Below are 20072 nucleotides of genomic sequence, written 5' to 3'. Positions count from 1 at the left end.
CAGAAAATTACCTGTCTGTTATTTACAATTCCATGCCAGTGCCTATTACCTATACTAAAAGGGTCATCTCTACTCTGACCCAATCTTCTTGAACTACTGTGTGCCCCCATCACTGCATAAGATGGATGCCAAGGGAGAACAAGAAGAACCCAGGGTACTGCCGTAAATCCTCCATCCTGTTCCTCATTCACCTCCATTCTAAGACCCCAAAACTACAAAATTTTCCACCTGATGATAAACTACGCTACTGTCTGTCACACCTTTGTGACTTGAATTTCTTCTCTCTGTGTTAGAAGTTTTTCTCATGGACTGAAGTCAAAGCCAGTGTCTTCCTGGGCTCTGTGCCACGGTCTGCAACCCCCCTGGACCGGTCTCAAACCCCCCTTGCTCAGTCCCAGACCTCTCTGCCAAGATCTGTGGCCTTCCAGGGTGACCAAAGGAATGCCCTGGACTCTGACAAATAGGAATCAAGGAAAATGCTTTGTGGACCTCTCTGATGGAGAAATTCCTCCTTGTGATGAAGAAGAGGGAGGTTGAGTTAAATGGTACTGGTCTGAAACAGAGGTTTCTGTCTTCCCCTTGGAAATGAAACAGCTGGGAAACAGAACACTTCTGCTTGCTCCCTCTCAGGACAGGCCTTGGACAAGAAAACTGTCTAAGATCTGCTAAGGAATTAATCGTAAGTGTGAGATTTGTCTTAACCTCTGCCACAGAAAATCCCAAAAGAGGATTTTGTTTAGCTGTATATGGTTTATTTAGTCTTTCAAGTTTCACTTTAACAAGAAAAAAACATAAACCATAAAGGTTATGTCACCTTTTTTTGAGAATCTTGTTCCACTGGTTTAGTTTGAAGGGTATTCTAAAGCAATATCCATGAGCAGGTTATAAATTCTTAATATTTTATTTGAATATTGTGAATGGTATTTCCATGGGAATAATCACCTGACAGCTGGGCAGAAATATGAGGGAATAGATATGTGGTGTCACAAAGGAAGAAAAAAGTTCAGCAGAAAAACTCTTGTGAGAAAGTTTTACATTTTGAATTTTGACTTCATATTCTCTGTGGACTTTGCCAAGCAAGCAAATGCTGCCAAGAGTGGCATTTGCTGCAGGACTAAGAATGTGGCTCTTGTGGTCAGGAACTGAATCCTTCCCTTTTATGGTGTGTGGATTAGGTGCTCTTTAATTTTTTTTTTTTTTTTTTTTTTTTTTTTTTTTTTTTTTTTTTTTTTTTTTTTTAATAATAAGGTAGATTGTTGAGTATTGAGAATGCTTCTTTTAGACCAGACTAAAGTAGTTTAGACAATGCCAGAAGTGAAGCATATTTCCAAAGCAAAAACATAGCAGAAGAGAGAGATCTGGTAAGTGTAAATTCTTTTTAAGCTGCACAGATGGCCCAGCCTCACAGCAGCAGGAGCATGGGAACAACCCTGTGGTTCCTTATGGTGCAAACAATGATGACAGCCTCCTTCAGTCCTTACACCAGGCTGAGGAGCAGACCTGGAGGGAAACCCACTGCAGGCTGGGAGGTGTAAGGAGTGCAGACAGTGCCATGTGAACACTTGCACAGTGCAAGTGTAATGAGCAGCTTTTCTATTTACTGTCCTGGTTAGTGAAGGTAATGCAGTGAGGAATTGCAGTTCAACAAATTTCCAGGAATGTGCAAGGCAGAGCTGGTAAGCAAATCTGTAAGACTTCTGATTTGTCAGTCATCTAGCCATTGTCTGAGAAAGTTACACTGTAGTCTCTTCATAATGAATATGATATGGGCAGTGTACCAGGATGCAATTATTCAATACAATGAAACAAAATCTTATCTATTATCGTGTTTATGCATCAAAACTCATCCTTCAATTTCATTTTTCCACATGCCAAATGAAATTTGATTGTTGTTATTTGAATATAATACTACATTTCATGGTATTAAATTGTACGAAAACATTGCCGACTGTCCTTGAAATTCCTTAGTAAAAAAAAAAAAAGAAAATTGGGAGTTCTCTTATTACTAATGGAGCTGTATAGACAGAAAAACACCCTGGATTTCACACCAGTGAACTAACAGGTGGATTGATAGTTCCATGATCTGGAACAGGGCAGGCTGCAATATATTGATTAAAAATCAGCAGTTTCACTCTCTCAGTACAATAGCTTAAGGGCAACATGATTTGATTTTGCTTTTATCTAGAATAGGGCTTTATCTATTACAGCACTGCTTCTTTTTCATAGAGCAGAAAGTTGCTGTCTTTTGAAAACAAACCTGCACAGAAGATGATCCGTGTGCATTTTGTGAGAAGCTGCATTCTGTAGCTTCTGTCCTGCAATTATAGGTCACAGTTAATCTGATTTCTTTTTTTGTTTGCAAAGTAACTGTCAGCATTAGTGCAGAGTGTCCATATCCCTTGGATGCTTTGCAAAGACTTGTTTTCCTTTATTTGGTGGAGAATACAGCCATATAGCACATGGAGCAGGAAGGAGCTGAGTTTTGTTCAAATACATGGGAAGGCATTTGTGAGAAATGATTTAAGAAAATGACTTAATATTACCGCTCTGTGTCAATTTTGGCAGTACATTTCTCAATAAATGGTTTCTACAAAATTTCCCATCTGGCCATTACTTGCTAAGACTTGAGTATTTACATGAATTTAGTAATACAGTGAAATTTGTGTTTCAGTCCTTGGTGCCATTATAACCTGTCATGGACAGTCACTTGCCTTTAGCTTAGTAATCTGGACTACTAAAGGGAGCAATAAGAGTTCTGGTCATGTAACTGAGGAAAAACATACAGGAAATGGTGCTGTTCCATGAGCTTGATGAATTCCTGACCTGATTCCTGAGTAGAGAGACAGACTCAACTTGGACCAGAGAAAGAAGGAGTGTCTCTGTCAGGTGGGCTTTTCTTTTAAGTTGGTTGTACTTTTGAAGGCCTGTATAGTTTTTCCAAAAAGAAGAAAAGAAACTGAACTTGACAGAGTTTTTCTGGCATTTTGGAAGGGAGTCAGCATATTAAAAAAAACCAACAAAGCAACAAACTGAAAATCTGACTGCTATTTAAAGGCTTGTGCAATAGGGAATTTAAGCTGTATTTATGCTGGTTTTTTTCGATACGGTATGAATTTTTTCCAGCTTGAGTGAGAGTGTTTCATCATGCTGTAACAGCTTACACTTTTAGTTTTGGCACTTGTCTCCAGTGTGTCAGACAATAGGAGTAAGTGAGGGTGCAAAGGATTTGCTTTCTCTGCTGTTTTTTTATTCAGCAGTGTAACCCTAGTGATGGGTCACAAGAAGTGTTGTGCTGCAGTGATGATGTTGACCACCCTGAAATTTTCTACTAACATAGCTTGGGAAAAGAATCATTTTGCCACTCTCTAAGAGATCTGTAGTGAAGAAAATGAATTTGGTAGGTTTTAGTTTGCCAAAAACCCACACAACCACTTGCTTGCATTTCACTCAGCTTTATGTGGGAAGCTGTAGCCTGGCTGTCATCTTTCCCTTTTCATCTGAGGGACAACAGTGTAGTAGCTAGCTCACAGGATTCTTTGGACACATCTCTTTGGAATTACAAATGCTGAATTATGAAAAATGAAATGCTAGAAGCACAGAGATGAAGTGACTTGCCAGAAGTCAGCAGAGGGCTGGGAGTAGCAACAGCCACTGTCTGTCCAGAGTCCTGGTCAGGTGTCTCAAATGCATGGGAAGGGCAGTCTTTTAGAAGAAGTGCATAGCACTGATTCTGAAAGCACTGACGCCTATTGTCAGAGGTGAAAATCTTGTGAGGTACTTTCTGAGCAGCAGCAGGGAGCCCTCACAGTGGGGATTGGAGGCAGGCAGGAACTCCCAGAGGCTGCTCTTGCTGGATGAGCAGCATAAACAGGTGTAAGCCTAGAGGTACTTGGTTATGTTCTTCTCTAGCTGGGTTGTTTTTTATTTTAGTGTGTTGCAGAAAACGCCAGTTTCCATGGAATGCTGAAAGTCAGGCAACAGAGTACAGTAAAAGAGGGAGTGATAAATACATATGTTCACAAGCTTCTTAATGAAGTGTCAAACATGTAGAGCTGGTGGGTTATTAATTTTCCTTTTTCAAATAGGGAGCTGTTTTTCTAGATAGCTAGCCACTTCACTGTAGTGCAAGGCAACATGCAAATCTGAATACTGAAACATGTAGAAAATTCTAGTGGCTTTTCTTTCATGTGTGGAGAAGACATCTCTCCTCTCAGGAGGAGAGGATGCTGCCTACCTGCTTGTGGAAACAAAAGTTCTTTCCTATGGAGCTGTTGAGAACCCTGGTCCATTAAATAAAAAAAAATAATAAAAAAATATGAGCTGCCTTGGCACCAGCTTAATCTTTTATCATTACATGTTTTATAGTTGATCACTTCCGTCTGTGGATCAAGGGAGAAAAGTGTCTCTGTTGGCAAAAAATGTAAATCTGAACTTCTAGACCTGAAAATGGGCTATTTTAAGAAAGTTATATATTGAAAAGTTATGCCATTTCCAATGCAGAATTAAAACACAGGTTTACTGCTTTGCCAGGATACATTATATACTTTTGGCAGTTCTGTTTCTAGATCTAATGTATGAATATTAGAAAATTGTAGCCATTTTACCTCTGTTACACTGTGGAGAGGGAAGTGGAATGTTGATTTAAGATAAGAGAATGTTGTAGAATAGAAAGTATGGAAAATCACAATATGGAACAATTCTATGATACACTGTATGCAAATACAGTGTGTAAAAACTTCCTTGAATAATTCAAAAGTGAATATAGATAGATAAAATATACATAGATATTTCAGACTGAGGGATCTTGGTGGGAATTATTAATATATAAGCAAAATAGTAACTCATATTTTCAGGCCCTTACATTCTCAATTCAACTTAAAATTTTAAAAATGTCAATCTTTCTAATCTCTCCAAAGATGTGAAAATCCTACAGTCAATCACAGAATCAGTAGCAAAATCTGCTTAGTGTACCCTTTTTCCTATGGGACTCCATATTTTGTGTTCTAAAACTGCTAATTATAGCATTTTCATGCTTACTTCTGAGTTTCTTGTATTGTTGGCAATAAAGGTTTGTGGGAAGCTCCACATTTCTATCTGGAAAAACTTTCCTTGGGCCTTGACTTGTATGAGGGTGATACTTTAGCCAAGTGTAATCTCATCAGCTGACAGATATTTCCTACAAAAGAAAGAGCATTGTTGTACTGAATATAGTCCTGTTTCAATAGCAGTTCACCAACTGATTTCAGCAGACTCAGGAAATGCCTGTTCTGTAATGATCTGTACAATCAATGGCATCCTTTTCAAAATGTGAGCATCTGTTTCAGACATGATAAAACTTTTTTTTTTTTTCAATTCTAATAGAAAACAATAGATTTGTTTTTTAGAAATTTCACTTGGAAACAATGATATGATTTTTCAAAATGAAGTGGCTTTAAAAAGGGCAGCAAGTGGGTGTATTCAGAAGTGGCCACCAGATATATGCGTTCAATTATGCAGCTGCTCCGATTTTTACAGATAACATTAATAAAGATTGATGGGGTCCACTGCATCTAATTACTGTGTCCAGTGATTCTGAAGATGGTGAGCTGACTCCAAACATAGCTGCCAGGAGTCTGAATTTTTCTTTTTGCCTTTTCCACTCTTTAATTCTTGTACTTGACCAATATAAACTTGCTCATTATGCCTTCTGTGTCCTATTTAGGAAAGGAGGGCAGTGGGCACTGTGTGGCTATAAATGAAGGCAGTTATTTAAAAAATAATTTTCATTTTGGTTGTCATTTGGTTGCCTAACAACCCACATCCAAAGTTGAGTCTTAGAAATTAGAGGTGGTGAGTTAGGATCATAAGTGAGTTATTGAGGTGAAAAGTCTTTCATCTTCTTTTTCTAATGCAATGGATACAAAAAGTTTATTGTTTACTAACATCTTAGTTGGTTAGCTAAACCAGCTTAGTTAAAACCAGCAGAAAAAAATCAATTAATAAGAAGGCAGGGGATGGAATGGCATTCATTTTTATAGGAATGTGTACTAAAAATTTCAATATGCTTGAAAGATTTCAATTTCTCCTGAAATAATCACAAACTTGGAAGGTACATTCAGTCTATTTTGATTTTTGGTGGTTTTTCTTTTTTTTCTCTACTCACTGTATTATATTTTTTTACTGTTATCTTTTCACCTTAATAGAGAGCTGTGATTTAAGGAAAAAATGTACAATAAAGGTGGAAACAATTAAATAAAAAGTTGACAAGAGAAAGACAAATTTTTCAAGATTGTTTGGTAAAAACTGCCCAATATGTAAACCTTTTTTTTTCCCCACAGCAGAAAAAAAAAAAATTAAAAAAAAAAGTCAGGCTTACAAATTACAGGTGAAAATTTGAAGAAAATTTCATGAAAGTCTGTTCTTAATTCTTTCTGTCATGCATTTTTTTATTTTTTTTGAAAACTTACCAACTTTTATACTTCTGTAACACAACCAGATATATTCAGTCTAGATGGCCATACCACAGCTCTGCACTCTTCCTCAAGCCTTTCTAGACCAGAGCATTAAGTAAGTTTGTTTCCCCTTTCTCACTTACTTTGCATTCTTTTTCGGGTAAGACCCTTGCAGATTGTGGCAGTTTACAAAGTGCTATGCCTGCAGCTCTGAAAGCATTTTAAAGCTACCTCTTCTGAAATATCCACACCTTAATTTGCTGGATTCTGAACTGCACTTTCAACTATGTCAGCAAATCACAGAAAAGGTGAATGCATTTAGAAAAAGGCTTCTTTTATTGTCTGCTTTTCATGGTGCCATAGTGGTGGACACTGGGCTGGGATGTGGGAGGCTTCCTTCCTATTTCCCATGCTGCACATCTCTTAATGGACACTGTTGTTCAAAAAATGAGAATTGTATTTATTGCTACTGTGATTTCATGGTTTTCATTTCATGCTTTTACTTTTCTGTAAGTCTGTAAATATTGGAGAGACACATTTCCTGTGAAGCACTTCATCTACTCAAGTACTTTTTCTTCTTTTCTTTTTGTTGTTGTTAGTTATGAAGTGGTTTATTCTTCATGGTGGTATTTTCCAAGTTTCTAATCATATGATAAGGCAGAGCAATTCTGTGGGTTGACTCTCCTGGATGTGTAAGTTACTTCTGCTTTGGGTCTTCACTTGATTTGGGGATATTTTTTCTGTTTTAGAAATAAGATTTTATGGGCTGGTTTTCTCATTTCCCTAATAAATCAGATACTTTTGAAAAGTAAAATCTTAATTCTGACTTGAAAAGGTCTTGGGTTAGATTTTAATCTAGGTTTTTTTCTTTGTTTTTTATTTTGATGGGGGCTTGTTGGTTTGATGGGGCTTTTTTTACTTTTATTGTATTTGCTTATAAAATATCACATCCTGGTCCTATAGTGCCTTGGTGTAAACACATAATAACTGCAGGTGCCACCTCACTCGTTTGACAATTGTGAAATGCAGGTCTGAATTACGTCTACAGGACAGAGGCTACATAGGGAGGTAACAAAGGAAGATTAAAGAATGCCGTTGTCTTCAGTGAACAATGTGATGGATGAAAAGTGATACTATAAATTGAGGGCAAGTTCTATATTTGGCAGGACTGTTAGACTTTGTGTCTGTGTACATAGAGTGTGAGGAGACCTTGGGAATGCAGTGTCTGCATTTCATAGGAGTTCACAGGCTTTCTGCCTTCTTCAGGCAAATATGTTTCCACTGTGTCAGTGTATTAGGTGAAGAAATCATTACTATTGACAGACTGGAGCTTGAAAAATTATTAGGTGGTAATGAAAAGAAAGCAGAAAGAAAAAAACCACCATTGTGGATGATCAGCTAATGAACAAGCCTTGAAAATGGCACTCCAACAGAAACTTCAATTACTATCTAACTCTTGATTGTGATAGCAAACACTAAAATAAAAACACTCTGACTTTTTATAATCAGGACTTGTGTTGCTTGAAGGGCTCTTTGATTCAGAAGTTGTGCAGAGGGACATGGAGGAAAAGAGAGCAGAAGTAACAAACATTGATATTACCCAAAGACTTATACAGAAGCTTATATGTATGCAGGAGTTCCTAAAAGCAAAATTGAAGCCTTGTATGTCTATCAACAATCTTGTTTATCTCACTCCCATTACTTAGGAGTATCTGATGTTACATGTGAGACTTTGTACTGTTTTTGTCAAATCTGCTGTGAACACACCTTAATGTTCTACTTCTTTCTTCATAATTGTTTCTTTCTCAGTTAACTGAAATTGTTTTACCACTTTAAATAGTCTTACCACTTTATTCTTGCTAAAACAGTCTTCATCTTTGGCAACTCATCAAAGAAAGATACTGTGCCTCTCTGACACCAAATTAGATAAGTTGCAAGTTCACTGAGTGAAAAAAAATCACCTTTTTGCATGTAAATGGTTCTCTTTTGAGTACTTCATGATAATGATAAAGAAAATCTGATGGATAGGTTAGGAGAGTAGTTTCTAGTTTCATTTCCTGAACATTTTGCGGTTTTCTCTTTTAAAAAGATTTTAGAGTTCTACTTTAAAGATTATACTTTGATTACAAGTCTGATCTGGTCTAAGGTCCTGTATTAAAGGTTCTTATCTTGGAGGAGGCTGTATTTTGTACTGAGGATCAGAGCTAAGGCTCCTGCAGGTTCTCCTGACATTGCCTCAGTGCCCGTCTGTTCACACCACATGGCCAAGCATTTGGTTCATGCTACCTTGGCTAAATGGCTAAATGAACCCCTAGGATTTACAGAGTGGCTTCAGAAAACAGAAATCATATGCAAGGTATTTGCTTTGAATAGATATTTGCTTTAAAGGTTTGCACGTTTTGGTTTTTAAAATACTATGCTTGCAGGGTGTATTTGCTTGCAGGCAATTCTGTGTTTTGTTTCTTCTTCTGAGGCAGGGGCTTGGCTTCAGTGCATGCATAAAACTCACAGGACTCATTCTTCAAAAGGTGCTCAGTTCCCTCTTGCTGATAGTATGGGTCATAGTAGGTGTTAAAATGGTTTTTATCAGCTGCAGAGTAATGAGAGCCTGGGTTCCTTGTGAAGTGGAATAATTTATATTCACCACCACTGAATGTGCCCGCAAGGTGACAGATTCACGACTTCATGCATTAGAAACCTGCATAGTGCCAAAAAGGGGATACGTTTAACAGAATAGTTATTCTTATGAGAAATGCACTTTGATGCTTTTTATCTTCCTGCAAACCCTTAAGTGGAAAAAGGCTGCAAAGCTTGGCTGTTACTGTATCTGAGAGTAATTTGGCTTTGTGTGTAGAATTGGGCCTAATATATTGTTCAGTTTTGAGTCACAAGCAAAACCAGAATTCTAGGATAGATATGCAATCAAATATGTGGCTGCATTTCCTGCCATTTCATCATCAAGAAGCAGGCAACAACTGCTTTAAAGGGTACCTGGTTTCCAGTGTTGGAGAGCTTTATCTGAAATGGGAGCCTGACAGACTATTGTTCTCCTTCATCCACAAACCTGAAACTGCTTACTGAGGGTGTGAAAAATGAGGGAAATTATCTTACTGCCTGCATCTCTGGAGGAGAGATTTGGGGTTTGGCTCATCAATAACCATGTTTTCAAGGCAGGGATGGCAGTCACCTGAAGTCATACTTCTGTCAAAGAGAGTGGGGTGGGCAAAAGGTACTGGGCTTTAGTTGTTTCTTTGTTTACATTCAAAATCTAGAGGCTGCCTTGATGTGGGGCAGACTGGTGCCTTGCTTGTTCAATCTGAAGAAAATAAGGAAAGATGAAAGATGGAGGGATGGAAAGAGGAGGAGCAGAGGAGAGAAGGAGGAGAAGCTAGAACAGAGGGAGGAAGTCTGTTTTCAAGTGATACAGGAGTAATGTTTCTAGGAATAAATACAGGCTCTTTATATCAATGCAAAGAGTGCTTAGAAAGACAAGAATTTATGGCATATTTGGAGTTTTTGTTATGGCTTTGTCTTTGATAAAGCATTTCACTTGCAGTAGCAAATCAAATTCTCCAAGGAGAACTGTAACAGGAATAGAACAAAATAAATACCTCGTCCCAGAGGTATAAAACCTCAAATTCAGTCATCACAGAGTAGCAAAGGGGAATACACTATGCCTGGGGAAGGGTGAGCTGTTTTCTGTGATTGCTATGATCTACAACAGCTGAAAAAAGGAGTCTTTTTCACTGACTTTTGAGGCAAGGTGAGAATACCAGCCAGAAGAACCTCTCAATTGGTAAAAACTACCCTTGCAGAACAACTTACCCTTTTAGTAAGCATTTCTAGGGTGCATTTGTTTTGGGGTGGTGTTTTTTTTTTTGTTGTTTTTTTTTGTTGGTTTGGTTTTGTTTTTTTTTTTTTGTTTTGTTTTGTTTTGTTTTGTTTTGTTTGTTTTTTGTTTTGTTTTTGGTTTTTTTTTTGTTTGTTTTTTGTTTTTTGTTTTTTGTTTTTTGTTTTTTTTTTGTAGCTCTCCTTCTGCTTCCTAGAATGGAACTGTTAAGGGATCATAAAACATTAAATGCTAAATGTAGACAGAGCAGACATTCACCAAACCATGTGCTTGATTTTGAGAACCTTTGAAGTCTGAAAAATTAAAGCTGAAAGAGATAAGGGGAAATGTGGAAAAATTGCTATTTGACATCAGAAAACACTACTCACCTGATCCACAGGTAAGAAGCTTAAACTCTCAAAAGGGGAGTGGGAGAAAAGGGAGGAGATAAAAACTATGCTCATATGTTTAATTTTGTATTTTGAAAGCTAGAGCCTGGTAAATCTTTCAAGGTTTTTTGTTGCGTTGTTTTAGGGGTTTTTAGCTTATTAAGGCTTTTAGCCATAGCAAATTTAAAAGTGTTCATGCTGAAAATCAAATTAACTAATTTTAAAAATTTAACTTCTATAAGTTTGAGTTCTTTTTACCTCTGACTTCTTTCTTCTCTTTCTTTCTCTAACAAGCACACACAAATCATGCACTCCGTCACCTTAGGATAGTGAAAAAGGTTTTGAAGGTCCAAAAGGCTTTTTCTTGAAAAGTTCTTGAAAATAATGCCTTTGCAGAGTTAAATTCTTCCAAGCTTTAATGGCTTTATGTAATTACTGCTTGCTCTCTGCTATTTTACATTATCTAATTTCAGGTGAAGTGTCTTCATGGCCCTTGGGAGGACATTTCACAATCTCAGTGCAAGCCTACACTTACACATATTCTGTGCTTGCACCTAAAAAGACAACCAAAAAAGAAAAAAAAAAAAAAGGAAAAAGTCAGCAAAGGAAATACAGCTGTTGCAATTTTAAGGTTGATAACTAGTTGGTTGCTGTCACCTTTTTCTTCCAGTGCCAGTGTAGGAGGCAACCAGCTGAACAGCAGCATTCAGCAAATTGCCTCAAGGATCAGAGATGAGCGTCTTCAGCCTGAGAAATCTCTGTGGTATAGGCCAGTGGAGGCTGTGATAGTGACCAGGTCATTTATTTCTGTGTGCTTTTTCTTTATTTTGGTTTAGAGCACAGCACTTTTTAAATTATAATAAGCTTATCCAAACAGAAGGTGAAACAAAGGCATCTGTTCTCTGAAATTTGTACTGATTTTAAATAATTTTCCCTGCACACCCTGAAGTTGTTGGTCTGTGTGTGGATAAAGGATACTTTTATAAGATAGTCTGGGTAAGAGACTTATTTTCTATCTGTTGTTCTACTGCAGGATCATAATAGCAGGTGGGCTCACATTGCTGCCTCTTACCCCCTAAACTTCTCCTTTCACTTCACCTTTGTGATTATCATAATACCAGGGGAACAGCAGGTTTTGTTAGTCAGATACCATCTTGGCAAATGTGAATGAGAAAGTGAAGGCATTTGGTGTTTGTACCTGGGTAAACAGTAACAATCATGTTTTTCACTCCACTGGTTTTAAATCAGGCAGCTTCTTCTCATCAGCCCATATCCTGCAGTGTCTCAAAAGAAAATGTCATTTGTGAAAGTGGTGTTTCACAGACATTCTTCTATGTGTGCACCATTTTTCTTTGAGGGTGGGGCTTGTAAAAAAAAAAAACCTGCTCCCATAAAAGCATTTCTGTTGGCACTATCATGCCTTCAAAAGCAGAAGAAAAATGGATGGGGAGAGAGCTGCTACCACCCAAAAAGAAATACAATCATTTCCATTCTTATGGTCTCCAAGGACTGTGTGTATAGAATCTTGTGTTGATGATCAGGTTGTACAAAATAGGTTTGTGGTATCATATTTCATGTTTGTCTCAAAGCCTTTTTTCCCAGTGTCCAGTGGCTGCATAATCTCTGTTTTGATTTTTGTTGAAGTTCCACTCACAATGCTTTCATTGAAAAGCTTTGTGAAAGGAAGATAGACATTACAAAAGCTAGAAAAACCCAGGGTATTATCAGTCGAGGAGTATTACCTTAAAAAGAATAGTTTTCAAGTAAATATTGTAAACTATTACTGTCTATCTCATGATTTTAGACAGCATATATGTAGTTTGTAATTTTTAGTTAAGGGTCCTTGAAAGTCCCGTTTTAAAGTTGTTCTAAAATCTTTGGTTTATGGATAATCATCAGGTTTCATGACAAAGGAACAAGATCAGTAACAACACTAAAAATTGGTGTGGACTATGCAGTGGAGAAGAGAACACATTCAAATTTAAGACAAAATTAGTGAGGTGAGATCAAGTTAAAATATGATGGGAAACAATATAAGGTGCTGGGTATTACCAAACTCTGTCACTTCAATCAGGGCAATATTGTGTGACTAGTAACTCTGGAAGGAATACAGAGAAGTTGAAAAGAGATAACCATTTCAGACTGATATTTTTTTTAAAAATTGAGTTGTTTCCTCTTGTCCTTCTGCAGCCTATATAGGATATAGGAAATATATCTTCTATGCAGAGCCAAGAGGTTATTTTCTAATCTGTGTTTTACCAGTTTAGTTAACACACACCGGCTGCTACTCCAGTAGAAATTATGTGAGTGGTGCAAGTTATCTGCTTTTTTTCAAGTAATTCCCTTTAATCAATCGAGTAAAACTATTACATACACTTGCCAGTATCTATGCCTTTCTTCTGCATTCTGGCCCTTATGATGATCCTCTGAGTCCTTTGGTTAGTGGCCTCAGTCTTTATTGAGAAGAGATGATGATGGTCAGCCATCAGCACCTCGGTTCTGTAATTCTGCTTCTTTGAATTTAGTTTTCAAGCTGCTTGTTATCTTTGTAGAATCATCAAATGGTTTTAGTTGGAAGGGACCTTCCAAAGGCCCTCTAGTTCAACTCCCCTGCCATGGGCTCAGAAATCTTAGAGTAGATCAGGATCCTCAGAACCCTATTGAGCTTTACCTTGAATGTAAGTCCAGGGATGGGGCATCCACCACCTCTCTGAGCAATCTCTGCCAGTGTTTCATCACCCTCATTGTAAAAGATCTTCTTTCTCATATCTAATATAAATTGATGCTCCTTCACTTTAAAACCAGTATGCCTTTTTTTATGTCAATAGCCCTACTAAAATACTGTCCGCATCTTTCTTACAGAAAGGTTACAAAAAGGTCTCCCTGGAGCCTGCTCTTCTTCAGGCTGAACAATCCCAAGTCTCTCAGCCTGTCTCTATAGGAGAGGTTCTCCAACCCTCTGAGCGTCTTCATGGACTCCTTTGGACTCACTGGGGCAGGTTCCCATCTTTGCTGGGCCAGGACCTCAGGGCTGGAGGCAGCTCTGCAGGTGGGGTCTCACCAGAGTGGGGCAAAGGGGCAGAATCCCCTTTCTCTGCTGCCCACATGCTTTGGATGCAGCCCAGGACACAACTGAGCTGCCAGCACATATTGCTAGGTCATGTCCAGCCTCCTGTCTACCAACATCCCCAAGTCTTTTTTCCTCTGGACTGTTCTCAGTCCATTCTGTGTGACTGACCTGACCAAGCAGCAGCACTTTGTACTTGTCCTTGTAGAATTTGATGAGATTCCCAATGGCCCACATCCTGAGCTTATCCAGGTCACTCTGGATGGCATTCTGCCCTTCAGGCCTGTCAGCCTCATCACTCATCTTGGTGTGTTATCTGTATTCACTGAATTACATCCAAGCTTGTGGATTTATTAAAAATTCGCCAAGATGAGTTTGGCCTTTGTTTTTAGTGTGCATGGTTTCACTCAGTTTAATAGCAGAGCCCTTTCTCTGTAGTGGGCTGTTGACCAAGGCGTGTTTGTATCCTGTTGTTAATGGGTGCATTAAAACAGCATAGCTCAGGTGTGAACTGGGCATTTCCAAGGTGGAGCCCTGTTGCATCTCTGGGGCTCTGCTTGGCTGGCAGTTGTGAATGGGGTTTAGACCCATGTTTCATTTGTAGTCTAGCAGTGGGTGCTAGCATGGGTCTTTCACATCATTATATTTCATTTCACCTTTTTCTACATTCTTTCAAGTCTTGTGCAAAATTATTGAATTTCACAGTTCAAATGTTTTCCTTACCGCAATATCTTACGTTTCCAGCTGTGTTCTTCACTGTCTTGGCAGCTTATCTTTTATGTTTCAGTGAAACTTTTCTTTTTGCGGTGCTCTGGTCATTAATGCATGCTTTTCTTTTTAACCCTTTGTCTGCTGTTTCTTCTGGCACTTTCTCTATCTGCTTCCCACTTACCTCCACTCACTTAGATTCATATTTTCCACATGCAAATCCTACTGGTGTTGTTGCAACACTCCCTCTGAAAAGGTTTTCTTCTGACAGGTCTCTGCTTGCTTTTGATCCATGCAGAGATTGTGTCCATGTCAGAGGAATCAAACTGACCTGGGCATTGAGATGAACTTTGTTAGATCCATTATTAGTCTGTGTGTTAACACAGAGCTCACTCAGGGTTTAGCCACAAGACTTGGCTTCTGTCCTCAGTAAGTGGTTCCTGCAGTGCCCTGAGTGCCCTTAATATGATTTAAGTTGAAGATACTGAATAATACTGAAGAGAGCTCTAACTGACTGTTAGCAGTCACATGAGCTTTTGGAAGCAGCTTCTAGAACTTAATTTATCTTCAGATTATTTTGGTGGGTTACCTGGACTGGCAACAATCTGCTAGATTATTCCAGGGAAAATGACGTACTTAGAGAAGTGGACACTTCTTTTGATCAGAGTTTATTCCAGTCATACTTAGCCTCAACAAGCAAATCCATCTGTGGGGATATAGAGGCCTTTATTTTAAAGCCAGTACTTTAGTGGCACATACCTATCAGTCACTGCTGTGACCTTAGAGAACAAAAGGCAATGCCAGAGACAGAAGTTGTGCACCATTGGTGTCTGACTGGTTCAAACTGCAAACTTCAGAAGCTGAAGTTTTGTTCAAAGGAACACATCCTGCTGGTACCACTTGTGTTGATTTTTAGTGGTGTTTTCGCATAAGAATACTGAGCTAAAATTGTCTAAGGTCTATGAGGAGCCCTTCTAAAAAAGTTCCATGTATTGAAAATGTTTTATTTTTGTCTATTGTTTTTTAGATCGTACAGATTAGGACTTCCTCTGAGAAGAATTCTTGACATAATACATAAGTCAAATTGTCTTTTCTTGCCTGTTACAAAACCTTGCTTGATGATAAGGAACATGCTAGTTTAACAATGGAATGAACTTTATTCCTATGACAGCAATGTCTTGATAAAAAGAAACTGGGCATCTCACCTAAGTGAAGTCACTGGCAGCATCCAGACTGTTGGTGCAAAAGTTGTGGAACTGCTTTTGACTACATCTTAACGTTTTCTGATTTTGTATAAGTCCTGCTATGTCCACAAATCATCACTGAGAGAGACTCAAAGATCCTCTGAAAAAGCAGTGTCAAGTATTAGCTTGGAAGAGTGTATCTGCAGCTGTCTTACTGTGGGGCTTATTTTGCACTGTAGAATCATAGAACTGTTAGAGCTGGAAGGAACCCTAAAGCTCAGGGACACCTTCCACTAGAGCAGGTTGCTCCAAGCCCTGTCCAACGTGGCCTTGGACACTTCCAGAGATGTTGAATCCATAGCCTCACTGAGCAACCTGTGCTAGGGCCTCACAGAGAAGAATTTCTTCCTAATACCTGATCTGAATCTATCCTCCTTTATCTTAAAGCCATTGTCCCTTAACCTGCCACTCCATGCCCTTGTGAAAAGTCCCTCTCTAGCCTTCTTGGAAACTCCCTTTGGGTAATGAAGGGTTTGTCCAAAGCCTTTTCTTCTCCAGGCTGAAGAGCCACAGGTCTCCCAGTCTTTCTTCATAGGAGAGGAGCACCGGTGTTCTGATCACTATAGTGGCTTCCTCTGGTCTCCTTTCAGCAGGCTGGGGACCCAAGAGCTGGAATTGTAATGTATGTGGATGCCTGTGATGAAAACCATACACAGAAAGTGTTGATAGCCCTTTCAGCTTTCTGTGAGAGATGCTAACATGGTTACTTTCTAATTTCTTATATATTTGTATGTCCACTGAGAGTGGGGGAGTTGTCAACTACAGGCCTGTTCACTCAGGTTAAAAGGTGGGGAAAGGCTGTTAGTTTGTGTCTGTCAGCAAGCATTGCCCATTCTAGTTCTGTATATTTGGTGTGCTTAGCTAGATCGTACAATCATCAAGGCTGGAAAAGATACCACAATTCCAAGTGTGCTGAAATATTTCCAAAATTTTCCACGCTAGGAATGTGTGATATATTAAATCAGATGCTTATCACAGCTTCTCTTTCTTAGATTTTATCCTGTTATTTGTTATCACCAGCACCCTAAATACTTCCATTTCTGTTTTAGAAGCTGCACATGTTGTTCAGTGGTTTGGAGCTCAAATATCTTTTTGCAAATAGGCCCTGAAATTAAAAGATCCTTTTGGAGGTAACTCTCATCAGGACAAAGCTGCAAAGTAATTTATACTTTCCAAATACTTGGAAAGCACCATCATATGTTCCTCATTATTTGGGGAAGCTGTCTGTGTTTAGTTAGGGTCATTTTTTAATGAGCGAGTGCCTTCTATTGTGCTGTATTGCTTATCATGGGCCTCTTTAATGCCAACCATTATTAGTGTGAGCTTTATTCCATGGGACCAAAGTCTGTGCAGTAGATCTTCTCCTCCCCACTGTCATCCATCTCCCTATCAATTTCCTGCTAGCTTTTTTCCTTTGTGACAGGATGTGCAAGGAGATGGGATTTGGAGACACTCCAGTTTTGTCAGTAAAAGCAGGTAAAAATGTTCAGCTACTGCATGCAGGGAGAGGTCCTCTGGGTCCAATTCCTGTTCATCAACACTGAGACAGTGGTTGCACACTCTTTAATACCAGGTCACTGCACTGTGGATTGCCAAGCAGTGGGAAATTTGTCTGGGTAAGGTGGTGGGCCTATGACTGCTGAGCACATTGAATGCAGTCTGGCTTTTCTGTGGCTTTTTGGCAGCTGTAAGAGGACAGGCAGCACTTGGGTCAGAGTATAGCCTGCTAATGTGGTTAATCAGTGATATTCTTAACAGTTATTAATTACAGCTGTTCTTAGTGCCTGAACAATGCGTGGAGACACGGCTCTGGAACCTTTGATCCAGAGATTGAGAGGCTGAAAGCTGAATTTTTACTAAAACTGAGACATAATCTTAGCTGTTGCTGAACTCTATTATTTATGGAAATGTTCTCCCTGCCTTTGGTGACTGTACAGTTAGATCACCAATGCTTTGAAAAATCAAGGCTTGACCATTTTCATGGCAGCTGTGCTCTCTGCAGGGATCATTAATGCACACCACTGCAAGAGGAGCAGAAGTGTCTCCCAGTGGATGTACTTGTCACTTGCAGTGACAATAAGGTCTGTGCTTGGACTCTTCTGAATGATGAGCAGCTGAGACCAGCTGGGGATTAAAATGTCTCATGGGTCTTCACATATCTGGTCTGCAGAGTTTGGATTGCATGTCTTTTGTAGTGTTTCCTGCAGAGAAGTAGACACAGGCTAAAGCACCTTTTTGTTTTGGAGGAGTCAGTGTCAGTCTCTGCTCTGTTAGCCAGGATGCCAGCTGTCACACAGGTGTTGGTTGTTCCTTCTCCACTTAAAATGGGAAGCAGATGCATGATGATGGCTTTTAAGCTGAGCTGTGCATAGGATTGTTGCCTGGCTTTATAGATGGGCTGATACAACACTTCATGGTTCCACTGCAAGCTCTGAGAAAAAATGTGCAGTGCAGTGCAGTCCTTAAAATCCCATCATCTCAATCCCTCAATATAAGTGGGTCCAAAATTTTATTTTCATTTTTATTTTGAGCAGACTTTTCTGCAAAGTTGGATAAAGATTCTGCAAAGTTGGATAAAGAATAGAAAAGCCAGGAACATCTATGAGAAAGAGGTCAGAAAACAGGTATACATCTTCTTAGTGTTAACAGGTACACATCCTCTTAGAGTTACAACTGTACCAGAGTGGAAGTGGAAGCTTGTTCGTGCAGCTCCCTAACTGGTCACTTCCTTGTTTTTCATTTGAAAAGAAAGGACACCTAGGGATTGGGTTATACAGTGATACCAGCTCTTAGAATCCTGATTCTTGCAGGACTGTCCTGGATATTGTCCAAGAATTTGGAAACCTGGCAGAAAAAATACAACTTCTGTCCTGTGAAGAAACCAGATATGCAAGGGAATAGTGTAAAGAGGACAAGAAACTTGCAAGCTGACTGACAGACAAGAGAGAGAAGATGAGATGGAGCATGTAAATTGGGAGAGAGTAAAATTTAAGATTAGTTTTGCAGCAAAATAATAAGATAAAAGTGCTGTGCATTATCAAAAAACCATAAGCAGCTCCACTATGAGATTGTGGAGCTGAGGTGGGTAGTTTTGAGTGCAGCACTAAGGCATTGCCTTAACCCAAGCTGTTACCAAATCAGTGGGGTAGACAGAGACCTATGGCTTGACCTATTCTTCACTTGGAAGAAGAATAGAAGTTCACAAGTTCTGCTGTTCCTGTTAAGGAGATGCTGGAATTTTTTACTGAGGATTTTAGAGAACCCTTTGCTACTGGAATAAAAGAAGACAAAGAAAAGTGCAATGGAAAAACATAGTCGTCCCTTGTGAAATTACTGAGCTGACCCCAAAACTTTAAACAGCCTTGCCCGTGAAACTGAGAATAAAAAATATGAAATAAAAATATGTGCTCTGAATGGCTTCTTAAGTGAAAATGTAGTATTTGCCTTGCCATGGTTGGTTGAGAAAATGCTGTGCAAACTTTCCCTGCAGCTGCTCAATGGGTGTCTATAAAAGCAGAGTTGGATGTATCCCCTGCAGTCACAAATCATGGTTCTGAGGAGGCACACTGGCTTCTGCAAGCTTTAAAAGTAATATTAAAAGGTGAGAGTTATGTGCCAAATAAAAGCATATTTAGGTTAGAAGAGATCCTCAGGCTCTGCATGTGGTCTATTAAACCAGTGGTCTTCAAAGCAGGGTGCATGCACATCAAGGTGCGTGCATAAAACAGTTCACTGGGGTGTGAAAAAACATGGTTTTGTGCTATTAACAAATTTTTAGAATTATGTTTATTTCATCTCTAGCTTAGAGTTTTTACTTTTTCTATATGTTTTACAAGTTGCATAAAATGTTAGGATGGTGGGGTGGACGTCTCAGATCTTTTTCCCTGGTACTGTCTGGAATTTCAAGTCTGGAGATTACTGTGGTAAACCATAGATGTAGCCAAGACCTGCAGGCTGCTGCATGTAGAACAGCTGTGGTGAATAGTCTTGCATCTAACTTTACGTCTTAGAAATATGTGAACTACATGGCTTGAGACAGAACCCTGGTAAGAAAAATAGGAGTCTTTGGGAGGAAAAGAGATAATTACAAGCTAAACAAAAATCCTAGGACTAGGAAAATAAAAAGAGGCAGTACAAACTGCTGCCTTTGCAAAGTGCACATGAGGGGAAGGAGGCTGTGGCAGGTGCTTTTGCTTAGCACAAAGGTTGTGGAGGGAGTGGAAGCAGCAGGGCAATGCTTCAGTAAATATCATGCTGGGGCATTTCGGGGGCAGGAGGGGGGAGGTGGTCTCAGCACAAGAAAGTAAATAAAACCCAGTGCCCCTCGTCTCTCAGTCCCAGCCGACAGCCCTCAACAAGAGACAAGGGAGTCTCTTGTCTTCCTTGGGCTCACACAAAATTAAA

The 20072-nt window shown here is 39.2% G+C and overlaps 1 protein-coding gene across 3 annotated transcripts in view; it reads left to right on the top strand.

Annotated features, from left to right (window-relative positions):
* PLPPR1 (phospholipid phosphatase related 1) overlaps positions 1-20072 on the top strand; it is a 126810-nt gene that overhangs the window by 30212 nt on the left and 76526 nt on the right. Inside the window, exons 1-2 of one of the 3 annotated variants that reach the window (XM_083884590.1) lie at positions 10099-10194; positions 10478-10660. The exons of 1 other annotated variant lie outside the window; for it this stretch is intronic. The gene's annotated coding sequence lies outside the window, so the exon portion shown is untranslated. Of the gene's footprint in view, positions 1-10086; positions 10195-10477; positions 10661-20072 lie in introns of those variants that run through there. One more of the 3 variants, XM_083884589.1, reaches the window with a different exon arrangement.

Source organism: Zosterops lateralis (assembly GCF_965231275.1).
Source record: "Zosterops lateralis genome assembly, chromosome: Z".
Lineage (NCBI taxonomy): Eukaryota > Metazoa > Chordata > Aves > Passeriformes > Zosteropidae > Zosterops > Zosterops lateralis.
The sequence above is the reverse complement of the archived record's forward strand: the minus strand, read 5'-3'. Positions and strand labels throughout refer to the sequence as shown.